The following is a 12,675-nucleotide window of genomic DNA, read 5'->3' as shown; positions in this document are numbered from 1 at the left end:
ATGTGTCAACTTGACTGGCCTAAGGGATGCCCAGCTGGTAAAACATGATTTCTGAGCATGTCAGTGAGGGTGTCTCTGGATCAAACACCCTGAACAAATTAGCACTTGATTCAGTCGACTCAGTACCCAGTGTGGGTGGGCATCGTCCAACGGCCTGAATGGGAAGACAAGGCAAAGGAAGAGCAAATTCTCTCTCTTCTTGAGCTAGGATGCCCATTTTTTCCTGCCCCTAGACATCAGAGCTCCTAGTTCTCAGGCCTTTGGACTCTGAGACTTACACTTCTGGACCCCTGCTTCTCAGGCTTTGTAATCTGATTGAATTACACCACTGGCTTCTTGACTCCCCAGCTTACAGATGGCAGACTGTGGGACTTCTTGGCCTCCATAGCCGAGTGAACCAATTCCTATAATAAATCCTCTATCTATCTATCTATCTATCATCTATCTATCTACCTGTCTGTCTATCTTTCCATCCATCCATCAATCCTATTGGTTCTTTCTCTCTGGAGAACTCTGACTCATATTGGAGGTGATTCTAGGAATCACAAATAGAGACTATGATGGGAAAATGGAGTCAAAAATGGAGTCAAAATCTAGTAGAGTGAATGAGTGGTTACCACTGTGGGCGACTGGAGCTCACCATATTGGGGACCCTTTGAGAAACCACGTGGGACTCATATAGATTTGTCCCCCTGAAGGACATGGAAGCATGACACACACTTACTCATTCATGGAGTGCCCATCACAATAAGTAATACCCCCCATCACAGTGAGCAATAATAACTTCATCAGTTGAGGGCTATTAATTTTAGGGCATTAACTCCTTTGCTCTCTGGGTTGTACCTGCCGCAGCTAAGCAAGCACCCATGGGACCTCCGTGAAGTCAAAAGGTGCTTGAACTGGGCAGCTCAGCCTACTGGAAACTCTACCACAGCTGCTGTGGCCTTAGGGGCAGGCAGAAGGGGCCTTGATAGCACCTGCAAGGACATATATGGAGAGAAACAGGAGCAGGAATTGAAAATTCCTTTGCACAGCAAAGGAAACCATAAACAAGATGAAAAGACAACCCTTAGAATGGGAGAAAATATTTGCAAATGAAACAATGGACAAAGGATTAATCTCCAAAATATACAAACAGCTCATGGAGCTCAACAAACAAAAAAACAAACAACCCAATTAAAAAATGGGCAGAAGACCTAAATAGACATTTCTCCAAAGAAGATATACAGATGGCCAACAAACACATGAAAAGATGCTCAACATCACTAATTATAAGAGAAATGCAAATCAAAACTACAACAAGGTATCACCTCACACTGGTCAGAATGACCATTATCAAAAAATCTAGAAACAATAAATGTTGAAGAGGGTGTGGTGAAAAGGGAACCCTCCTGCACTGTTGGTGGGAATGTAAATTGATACAGCCACTATGGAGAACAGTATGAAGGTTCCTTAAAATACTAAAAATAGAACTACCATATGACCCAGCAATCCCACTACTGGGCGTATACCCTGAGAAAACCATAATTCAAAAAGAGTCATGTACCACAATGTTCATTGCAGCACTGTTTACAATAGCCAGGACATGGAAGCAACCTAAATGCCCATCGACAGAAGAATGGATAAAGAAGATGTGGCACATATATATACAATGGAATATTACTCACCCATAAAAAGAAATGAAATTGAGTTATTTGTAGTGAGGTGGATGGATCTAGAGTCTGTCGTACAGAGTGAATTAAGTCAGAAAGAGAAAAACAAATGCCGTATGCTAATGCATATATATGGAATTTAAAAAATGGTACTGATGAAACTAGTGGAAGGACAGGAATAAAGATGCAGACATAGAGAATGGACTTGAGGACACAGGGTGGGGAGGGGGAAGCTGGGGCAAAGTGAGAGAAGCATGAACATATATACACTACCAAATTTAAAATAGATAGCTAGTGGGAAGCAGCCGCATAGCACAGGGAGATCAGCTCAATGCTTTGTGATGACCTAGAGGGGTGGGATAGGGATGGTGGGAGGGGATATGGAGACATATGTATGCATATGGCTGATCTACTTTGTTGTACAACAGAAACTAACACAGCATTGTGAAGCAATTATACTCCAATAAAGATGTATAAGAAAAAAAGAAAAGACACAAAAGAACAGAAAGCATCAAGACCCAATGAGTAAGAAGAAGCTGTGAGGTAGAAGGAGACATGAAGTAAGAAAACACACATACTGAGTAGCTGGTTAGGTCATGAGTTGATCATGAGAAAACTTGAATGGGTGACAGGGACAGGCGAGTTCTGCTGGGGGCACAGACACTTCTTTCCTTCTCCACCCTCCAACTTGCAAGGCAATGTCCATGCTTTTTAGTGGATAACATTTCTTTGTGGCCCTTGTATTGCACTGATTAGAGATTAAGTCCTTAGTTCCAAGGACAAGTTAAGTGGGTTTTCACCCCTAAATGAATGGATTTTCATGCAGATTCTTGGAACACGGGGAAAACACAAGCAAGCATTAAGGCTGCCTTCTGGGGTTCTGAGACACGATGAGGGGAAGATAAAGGGAGACCCCAGCCCAAAAAGCGGGTGCAGGGCTTCCCTGGTGGCGCAGTGGTTGAGAGTCTGCCTGCCGATGCAGGGGACGCGGGTTCGTGCCCCGGTCCGGGAGGATCCCGCATGCCGCGGAGTGGCTGGGCCCATGGGCCGTGGCCGCTGGGCCTGCGCGTCCGGAGCCTGTGCTCCGCAACGGGAGAGGCCGTAACAGTGAGAGACCCGCGTACTGCAAAAACAAATAAACTTGTTAAAAAAAAAAAAAAAAGCGGGTGCAAAGTTCTGGCTTCTCCACAGGCCTGCTCTGCTGCTGTGGGGTGGGGCTCACAGGCTCATGGCCTGGGGCTCTTCCACAGCTGGGGTCCTGCCTTTGCTAAGAGGGGGAAACAGGCTCTCCTCTGTGGGTCTCAGCAGGTGCAGGGGCAGCCTTATGTGTCCTACTGCTTTGGCTGCCCCGAGAGCCGGCTGGCTGGTCCTTGCTATCTCTGGGATCAGGTGGGTGTAGGTCTCACTCTTATCAAGGATGGCTGAGCGTTCAGGACCCGAACACCCCAGACCCATGTAAGCCACTGATCCTTTTAAAATGCCTAGCTAAAATCCAGCCATATTCCTACATTTTAAATGTAGAATTAGTCCCTAAATGTGAAGTGTTACATTATTGTCAAGATGCCATATTCAGCTTTATATTTAAGGTCTATAAATTTCAACTGCTTTAAGGGAAAGTTTGGTGACTAAAGAAAGTCTTGGTCCAAAGTGGTATTTGTTTGGCAGGGGTGGGAGTTACTCAGCACCCCTAAAGAGATTGCCCTGAAGATTAATACAATGACAGCATCTTATAAGCTTTGTCAACTGCCCCATACTTTCTTGGCCACTAAGGCAACATAACACCATGGAAACATCCCAGGCTTCTCCTATATATTCTTTCTGTCCATTAAAATGTACCTGTGCAGCATTCCACTCCCATCTAAGGTGTGCAAGGCTGGGCAGCGTTTACTGTCCTGAGATATTGGTCTTTCTGTGGAGAACCTTTGAGGATACTGCCAATTACAGGTTTGGTTCTCAGGAGAGCAGATGCTGAGATGAATTGAGAAGGGTGAAACATTTACTGGGGAGTCATGCCTGGGAAAACAAAAGAGTATGAAGCAGGGTTGCACAGTGGGAGTTGTAAGACCAGGGTGCAGGTTGAATAGAGCCTCTGCCAGCTCAACAGAGAACTGTGGAGCAAGATTGCCCTTTATAGGGTCCTGTGTTGGGTGTAAATGGCTAGTGCCTGTCCTGCTCAGTCACTGGCTGGGGACCACCCGTGAGAGCTCGACTTTGGCTTGAAAGTGGAGGATGAGACTCTAAAGACATTAACAGCTGAGGTTGTCAGCAGCCCACGCTCCTTGAGAGAGACATCTGAGTGGTGCATCTCTGTGTCCACCATAGTGATTTAACCCAAGGAAAGACTGTGTAATATGGAAATTGTAAGGCCTGTGGTGAGCTGAGTAGGGAGAAATCTTCAGTGTTTATAAATGTTTATTCGGGACCTACTTTGTGTTGGATGTGTTCACAAAGCATGTGTCTTCTGACACTTTGAGCAAAAGAAGAAAAAGGAGAGCTTTTTTGTTGCTCCCTTCCCTGCTTCTGGTTGTCTTTTGTTTGGTTGTCTTGCTTGGCAGAATATTTAAGTCCTACTTATCTTTCAAGGCTCAGATCAGGATTATCATGTGACAAAATATTTGAATTGGGACTCTCCCAGAAAATCTGGGACTTGTTTCAAAGCCTGTGCCTTCAAATCACCAGTGCTGGCCAGCTCTGCGGATTTTCTGTCGTAGGAGAACTGTTTTTGTTTTTGTTTTGGTTGACCTTGATCTGTTGTATGTTTCCGGACACAATGGCTACTTGACCCTCATCAAGTCCTTAGCTCACTTGGGGCAAGGATCGTTCTCAGTGCTCCCCTGAGACCACTGTGAATTTCTATCCTGGACTGAGTGTATTGTCACAGAGGTCAATCTGCTCTCTCCTTGGCCTGAGTCCCCACATACCTCTTGTAGTATACATCTCTTGCTACACTGAGTGTGTTTTTGGTGCTTAACGGTATGTGTCATTTCTTACAACATGATCTGTTACACAAGCCAGCTGCTTCATCTGGCACTCGTCTGAAGACGTAGTCATGGGTTCCACTGCTGGAGGAAAACCTGCCTGTGATGAGCTGAGGCGGGGGTACCAGAATGTTGGTTTCCGATCTGGAGCACGTAGATATGGCTGCAACTAATTTAGCCATCAAGATGCAAGAAACAGTTGTATATTTCATGGGCCATTTGATGGATTTTCAAGGATAATGTTGACTTTGTGAGTTTCACCTTATGGACAGAATCACTACAGCCAAAGCTGTTGGTCCAATGTAGTCAAATGGGCCATTCATTGCATGTTTATTGAGCCCCTGTGATGTGCTGCACACGGTCTCCTCTTTACCCAGCTCCCACCTTGCAGACACTCAGGACCTTCCTGCTGCCTGTAGGCGTGTCCCCAGCCGATGGATGGAATCGCACTCAGGCCTGCCTCACCTGCTCAGTTATCTCTGTGCTCACCATCCTTCTTCCTCAGAACTTTTCCTTAATTCAGACTTAGCATCTCCTGCCTCATTCCCTCTGAACCCTGCTCCCTTCCTGCTGCACAGCCACTGGCCATTTTGATGAAGAATTGGTCCCTTGGATGCTAATCCATGGATCTCTATGGTAGGGCTTGTGTTGAGAGCACACGGCCTGGGTGGACAGAACGCCCTCTTCCAAGAAAAGACTTTGAGGGCAAGCATGAAATCGGGCAGCTCTTGAAATGGTTTCAGAATTACCCCTGGCGTGAGATGTTAGGGATCATACAGCTGGGTCTTACTGTTGAAGGCCGGTTGCTGCACGTAAGCAATAAAGTTAAGGTCTTCTTGGCAATTCCACTTTGTTATTATAGAAACTCTTTCTCTAGATTTGGCCTTCTTATGTTTTCCTTGAGCTTTCTGCCAATTTTCCCTCAGAATGTGGCTTTGCAGACAGGAGTTGCCCTGGAAAAATATCCTTTACCTTTTAAGGCTATTTATTTTCAAAGGCACTAAAACAATAATTTGTGATGCCTTTAATAGAGTTTAAACGAATGAATAAATTTAGCTTTTATGTTATTATGAAGTTTTTTACTTTCAGCTGTAAAGGATTTTTATAGTTTTGTGGACTTAGGCAAAAGGAGATGTGTATCAAAGCTAATACAGATTTCAGCTTTTGTGAATTAAAAATAGAAACTCTATAATATATTCATCAATGCAGGAAATTAAAATGGTGTCTTTTTCTTTATAAAAGTGGAAAATCAGTCATTATACCTTTTAATAGAGATTAAATGAATAAAATCACCTTTGAACATAACATAAATTTGACATTTTCATTATCTTTCCCCAGGTGTGGTTCTTGGCATGATGTTAACATTACCTTCGATTAGTAATTAAGTCTGGTTGTGAGAACTTTTGTTTCTCACTAGAGTCTAAGTTCTCCAGGTCACCTCTAGGTATTCTTGGTAGCTAGTGCATAGTAGGCCCCAAGAGCTGTGATTTGCACAAATGAAAAAACTTGGTGGTATGATCCCATAAATCTGTTTGAGAGGGAAAGGGAGGCACCTACTATGTGCTGGGCATCCTGATTATCCTTGTCACATCACACTGTATCTGTGGTACTAGCTTAGTTTACACGGAGTTATCTGTATGTATAGAACCCTTAGTCCTTCAAGAACAGGGGACAGACCAAATCCTGTCATAGCCAAGCCTATTGCAAGGAGAAACCATAAAGTATTTCCTTGTCCTTGTTGGTGGTTCCCTGATTTCAAGAACTTCCCAGGACAGGGAATGACCTTGCATTGTTCCCAGAGTTCACTCCAATGGGATTAGCCTTGGAAGAGCTTCTTGGTTTTTGTCTAAGTCTTCCTGGCTCATTTCAGAGTCACTTTTGGCCCAGGCGAGGTGAGGAAAAGCTCTGTCCCAGAAGTTCAGGTCAGGGTCATGAACCCACTTCTTTCTAATTATGTTCCAGGGTCAGGTTATCCAGAGAGTGGCTTCTGCGGTTAGAAAACTACTATCAAATCCAGCCCGAGCAACCCTAGACAGCTTACCTCATCTCTCCATGCAAATGAAAATTCTCATATCTGCCTTGTAGGTTGAGAATGAAATGAACTTATTTATATGCAACCTGCTGGCAGACTGTATCAGTTATCTGTTGTCCCAGGGGTGCTTGGTAACAGATGACCACAAAACCTCAGGGGCATATAGTTATAAGTGTTTATTGCTCATGTGTTTGATTCTGCTGGGGGTTGGCTAGATGGTTCTTCAGATCTAGGCTGGGCTTGCTCATATGCCTGTGGCTTGTCTATCTGTTGGCTGGCTGATCTAGGCTGGGACAAACCACACGCTTCTCATTCTCTGTCAGGGTAGCCTGGGCAGAGGTTCAAGAGAATAAGCCCTAATGAGCAAGCCCACTGCAAGTCTCTGCTTATGATGCATCTGCTAACACCCCAGAGGCTGACACAAGAATGAGTCAAGCATCAAAGAGTGAGATGGATCACCCTGCCAATGAAGGGAGGCCACAGCAGGCTATATGATGAGAGGCATGGATACAAGAGGGGGGAAGAATTGGGGACATTTTGTAATATACCCCAGTAGATATTGAGTGGCTTTAAGGAACAACCGTCAGATTTTTGGCTATCCGGCATCTGAACTTCTTTCCTACCTTTGGCGTATTCCCCACCTCATAGGTCTTAATGAAAGGCAGAACCCATCTCCTCCCGAGGAAGTGAAAAAACCCGAGATCCTTGCTTTTCTGTGTTTCCATGCCTTTAGTGTCCAACCCCACCATCTAGTCCCAACTCCCCTGATGTACCTGCCTGGACCCTGAATCTGGACCTGGGATGCAAAGAAGCATGGAGAATCCACCAGGTGGTGGTGGCATTGATGGAGGCCTTGCACAGTTTTAGGGCAGAAATGTCAGGCGTGTTAATGACGGTTCCCTATGAGTAGTAGAATGATCGCATCAGTGGTCCCAACTTGTCACCCCCTGTATCAGGTCCTTTGTTGTGTGGTTTTGCAGTTTCCTCACTAAAGAGGCTATTTCCCTAGTCAAGCTTGTATTGTGACTTGCTTTGGCCAATAAGGTGATGGTGTTGCCAGTTCTGAGCCTCAAGAGATATTGCGTGCCTTTGCAATTCCTCTGCTCCTCTGCCATTGCCATGAGAATACACCTGGTCTGGACATGTGGGCAGAGCTGAGTCATCCCAGTCACCCCAGGCGACACCAGCCCAGGAGAGCTAATAGCAGCCAAGCTGGAGTCTCACGAGTGCTCCAGTCAAGATTCCAAAGCTGCCTCCCAGGCCCTGAGTGTCCCAGACACATGAGCAACAAACACTTATTATCCTCTTTCACAGAGTGTTTGCGGCTGTCGGTTAGACAGCATTATTGTAGAAACAGCTAAGGGATACTTGTTTCCACTGCCAGACTGTGTGCTGGGATTTTGAGTGGTCCTGGCTGTCTGGCATCTCTTTGTTCCTGTCCATTTTCAGAGCCTGGGCCTCCAGAATTCTTGGCGATTAAGCAAGTTATCCAGGATCTTTTCAGCAAATGCCCTTGCCAGAGCCAGTTTCTGTTTTCCATATTGAAGAACTCTGTCTAGTCCCGTGCAAAGATCGTGCTCTTATTATTATTCTCCCATTTCTGCCTCTGTTTGAACTGGCACTTATCTTCCTGAACTTGTTTCCTTCCTGAATTAAAGAGCGTCTGACACTCTTATCTTCCCCAAGAAGCCTCTCTTGACTAATTGGGAGGCGCTGGTTTCTCCTTGTATCTTCTCTTCTTTGAGTGCCAGCATCTTCTCAGACTCACTTGTCACTGTCTTCCACCATGCTCAGAGCAGCAATGAAGCAACTGCCATTGTTCTCATGGAAATGATTCATCTGTTAGATGTTTACAGAATTATCAGTGTTTGTTCATGTCATCATTACCTATTATAGAGAGTAAGTGTGCAGTGGACACAGATGGTGTTTATTTAACTGGTTTTTTGTACACCACATAGACATTCTGTTGATTCAGGTGAGTAGATCAGCCCTTTGGTGATGATGAGTAATCAGATACTGGACAGAGACAGGCAGTTGGTGGCCAGTCTAATTTGCTTCCAAAGAGATTGCCTGAACTGAGCCGTGACATTAGAATCGAAGAAGTGGTTTGGGACCCTTGGCATATTGAAAAGAGTGTGGACCTTGGTGCCAAAGGGCCGAGTTTGCATCCCAGCAGTGTGCCTTGGGAAAATAACTTAGACTCTCGAACCCCCTGTTTCCTGAGCTCTAAAATGGGGACACAAACCAATACTGTCCCCGTTCATTGGTCTAAGTTGTTGTGACAATCAAAAGAAACACTGCTCACAAATGTGATTTGTAAATTGTAAAAAAAAAAAAAAAAAAAAAAAAAAAGTCTAAGAGCAAGGGAATAATGATGGATGCTAACTATTGGGCTCTTTGGACCCCAGTTTCACTTTTTTTTGGAGGCCAGGAGAAGATGAGAAGTCAGTACAGGCCAGGAGTCTGGAGTCAATGTCCAGGTAGTTACTGGGTAATAAATTTCTCACCCTGGTCTGGAACCAATAGCCACAGACCTGACCATGCTAGGCTGGCAGGCAGGGATGAGGAATCCGCAACATGCACATATCAGGGCATAGGGCAGAGTAACGCCAGCCAGCATGGTTCTCTGATTTTTCTTAAGCAAGAAGACTGGGTGAGAGTGAGTCCTCTAAGTGTAGTAGGGAAGTGAGTGTTAGAGAGGGCTTATATCAGAGAAGAATTGATTTTGACCATGACTAATAGAGACCTGGAAGGTAGTGGCTTAAACAATTATTCAAGATTTTATTTTGTCACCTAAAGAGAAGTCCTGAGGTGGGCAATTGAGGGCTGATGTGGTAGCTCCATGAACAGAGACCCAGGCTTCTAGAAATCCCCTCTGTCTATTCTTATGGTTTGGTCCCCTTTTTTTGCATGTTATTTATTTATTAATAATTTAAATTAAAAAAAATTGAAGTATAGTTGATTTACAACACTGTGTTAGTTTCTGGTGCACAGCAAAGTGAGTCAGTTATATATATATTTATGCATGTATATAAAAATGCATGTATATATGCTTTTCCAGATTCTTTTCCGTTATAGTTTATTACAAGATATTGAACATAGTTCCCTGTGCTATACAGTGGGCCCTTGTGGTTTATCTATTTTATATACAGTAGCTTGTATCTGTTAATCCTTAACTCCTAATTTATCCCTCTCCCCCCTTTCCCCTTTGGAAACCATAAGTTTGTTTTCTATGTCTGTTTCTGTTTTGTAAATAAGTTCATTTGTATCATTTTTTACATTCCACATATAAGTGATATCATACGATATTTGTCTTTCTCTTTCTGACTTAATTCACTTAATTCACTTAATTCACAATTCTCTAGGTCCATCTGTGTTGCTGAAAAAGGCATTGTTTCATTCTTTTTCATGGCTGAGTAGTATAGTGTGATCCTTTTTTTCATAAGCTCTCAAGATAGCTGCCAGGGCACCAGCAGTTATGTCTGTATCTCAGGCAGGAAGGATGGGAGAGGGTACTCACCAGCTAAGTCATTCCCCTTTAAAGACCTTCTCAGAAAACACCTTCTAGTGACTTCTGCTTGCTTCTCATTGGTTAAGGGAGGCTGGTAAAAGTGCCTTTCTAGCTGAGCATACTGTCACCTCCAAAGAGAATTGGAGTTCTATTAGTAAGGAAGTATGGGGGCAATCAGCTGTCTCTTCCATGGGATTCTTACGCTCTGACACCCCAGTATCATGACGCACAGTCCTCAGAGGGAAATGTGACATTCGGAAACAGTATAGCGTTATTGGCTAGGAGTCTGAATTAGGAGGACAGATTGTCCTGGTATCAAATTTGCCTCCATCACTTGTACATTTGTACAAATGAATGGCACTTAAATAAAATGAAATGCAGCATATCCAGTCTCACAAAGTGGAGAAAATTAGGGTCATCGTTTCTAATTCTGATTTAAAGAGCCCTATAATTCATTGATGAATTCATTCATCCATTTATGTACTTCTCAAATGTATATTTATTTATTTTGGGGAGGGATTCATTTTCCTACCCCCACAGCTTTATTGAGATATAATTGACATGTAACATTGTGTAAATTAAGGTGTACAATGTGCTGATTTGATACACGTATATATTGAGAAATGATCACCTCACCTATTACCATTCTTTGGCGTGTCGAGAACATTTAAGATTTACTCTCTAAAATGATGGAATGCCTCAGGAATTTGTGTGTCATTCTTGCACAGGGGCCATGCTATGTTTTGACATCTTTCCAGTTTTAGTACATGTGCTGCTGAAGCGAGCTCTAGGAAATATTCATTGAGAATCTATCGTGTACCAGGTAACATGTTAGGTTCTGAGGAACCTTGATGGTCTCACAGTCTAATGAGGGAATGGGGCCGGGGGAAGAGACAGGTAAATATATAATTACAGCAATAGTCAAAAAGTATCATGACATACTGTTGGTAAAGCTGTACTATCACCTACTGGTGAGAACAGAAATTAGGAAAGGACATTTGGCAATATTTATCAAAATTGCAAGTGTGCATATCTGTGGACCCAGCGATTCCATTTCAGGGAGCCTATCCGAAGGAAATAATGGTGCCAAATATCATAAGCACGGATTATTTATTGCAGCATTATTTGTAATACAAAAGATTGGAGGCAACCAAAATGTCCCTAGATTATGGTACCTCCCTGTAATGGAATGCCACAGAGCTCTCTAAAATAATGAAGCTGGATACAGAAAGATCTCCAAAATATGCTAAAGTGCAGGCGCGGAGCAGTGTAAAAGCGTTTGTGTAAAAAGGAGGGAAGGAAAGAACATACCTAAGTATATATACATCGAATATCCCAGGAAGGATACTGAAGGAATTGTTATTAGTAGCCGCTGTGGAGGAGAACTAGGTGTCTATAGGATAGGGTTATATATTCTTTTACCTTTCAAATTACCAATTGTGTGAACATATTGCTTTTCAAAAAACAAAAAAAAGTTTAAACTTTTAAAAAGGAAATAGTTACATCGAATGAGCCAAGTACAAATGGAAGTATGTGTAAAGTGCTCTTGGGATGCCAAGTAGATTTGTGTATTATAAGACATCTGATGGGGAGAGTTGGCGTCAGAATAGGTAACTTTTAATATTCTCAGAATCCTGTGTTTCTGTGATGATAAAAGGAGACATTAGAGGATGGCTGAATTCCTTTCAAATGCTAGAATTATGTGATTCAATGGTTTTAAGAAATTGAAGAAGCAGAGGTTTGTGTATATGTGTGTGGGGGAAGGGAGAGCTTTAATAATTAAATGCTAAGAGTGCACCCAGTAACTGTCCCATCAACAAGGAAAGACAGTTCATCTATGCACATCTTCTTCAGGGCGCAGAGGGAAGAAGGCCTGCTTCCTGTGCTCATGGGCGTGGTGCCTCCTGCTAGCTGCTCAGGTACTGCTGTGTCTCTTTAAAGCAAACCCAGGCGAGTAAATTTAGTACCAGAAGTGGGAGGCTTCTGCATAACTAAAGATTTTCCCTTTGTTTTCTTGATCTATATGTTTCTCTGAGCACACCAGCTATTTTGTTAGCCTCCCACTGTGGGAAAGATGCAACTTTGTGACTTTGGCAGTTGTCAAGGAGATCTGAAGGAAAAAACTTAGCCAAGATTTATTAGGTGATTTATCTCAGTTTTTAATAAACCAGGGAAGAAATGTTACGAGCCAAGGAGCGGTACTGGGAAAAACAAGCCAAGGCCAGAGACAAAAATAACCCACAGAAAAGAGGCTTGCCTGCAGCAAACAGGATGCCAGGATGACTGCCAGCCCAGACTCCTTTGGGAGGCTTGGCCTCCCCCAACAGAGGTTCCCAAGCTGTCTGGGAAGGCTCCCCTCTTGAACAAGGGAGCCGGGGATCCCTTGTTCCCGGGGCAGGAACAAGGGGCAGGCCCAGTGGATCTGCAACACACACACTGACCTAATTCACTGGAGTTCATCCATGGCTGGGCTTCTGGGTACCACAATCTCTTCTGGTTTCT

At 43.6% G+C, this 12,675-nt stretch overlaps 1 non-coding gene across 1 annotated transcript; it reads right to left on the bottom strand.

Moving 5' to 3' along the window:
- Positions 1 to 10,856: 10,856 nt before the first annotated feature.
- Positions 10,857 to 10,961, bottom strand: LOC132432984 (U6 spliceosomal RNA). Its single transcript, XR_009521038.1, has one exon. It is a non-coding gene; the product is annotated as a U6 spliceosomal RNA (small nuclear RNA).
- Positions 10,962 to 12,675: the final 1,714 nt, after the last annotated feature.

This window comes from Delphinus delphis, chromosome 10 (assembly GCF_949987515.2).
Source record: "Delphinus delphis chromosome 10, mDelDel1.2, whole genome shotgun sequence".
In the NCBI taxonomy this organism is placed as follows: domain Eukaryota; kingdom Metazoa; phylum Chordata; class Mammalia; order Artiodactyla; family Delphinidae; genus Delphinus; species Delphinus delphis.
The sequence above is the reverse complement of the archived record's forward strand: the minus strand, read 5'-3'. Positions and strand labels throughout refer to the sequence as shown.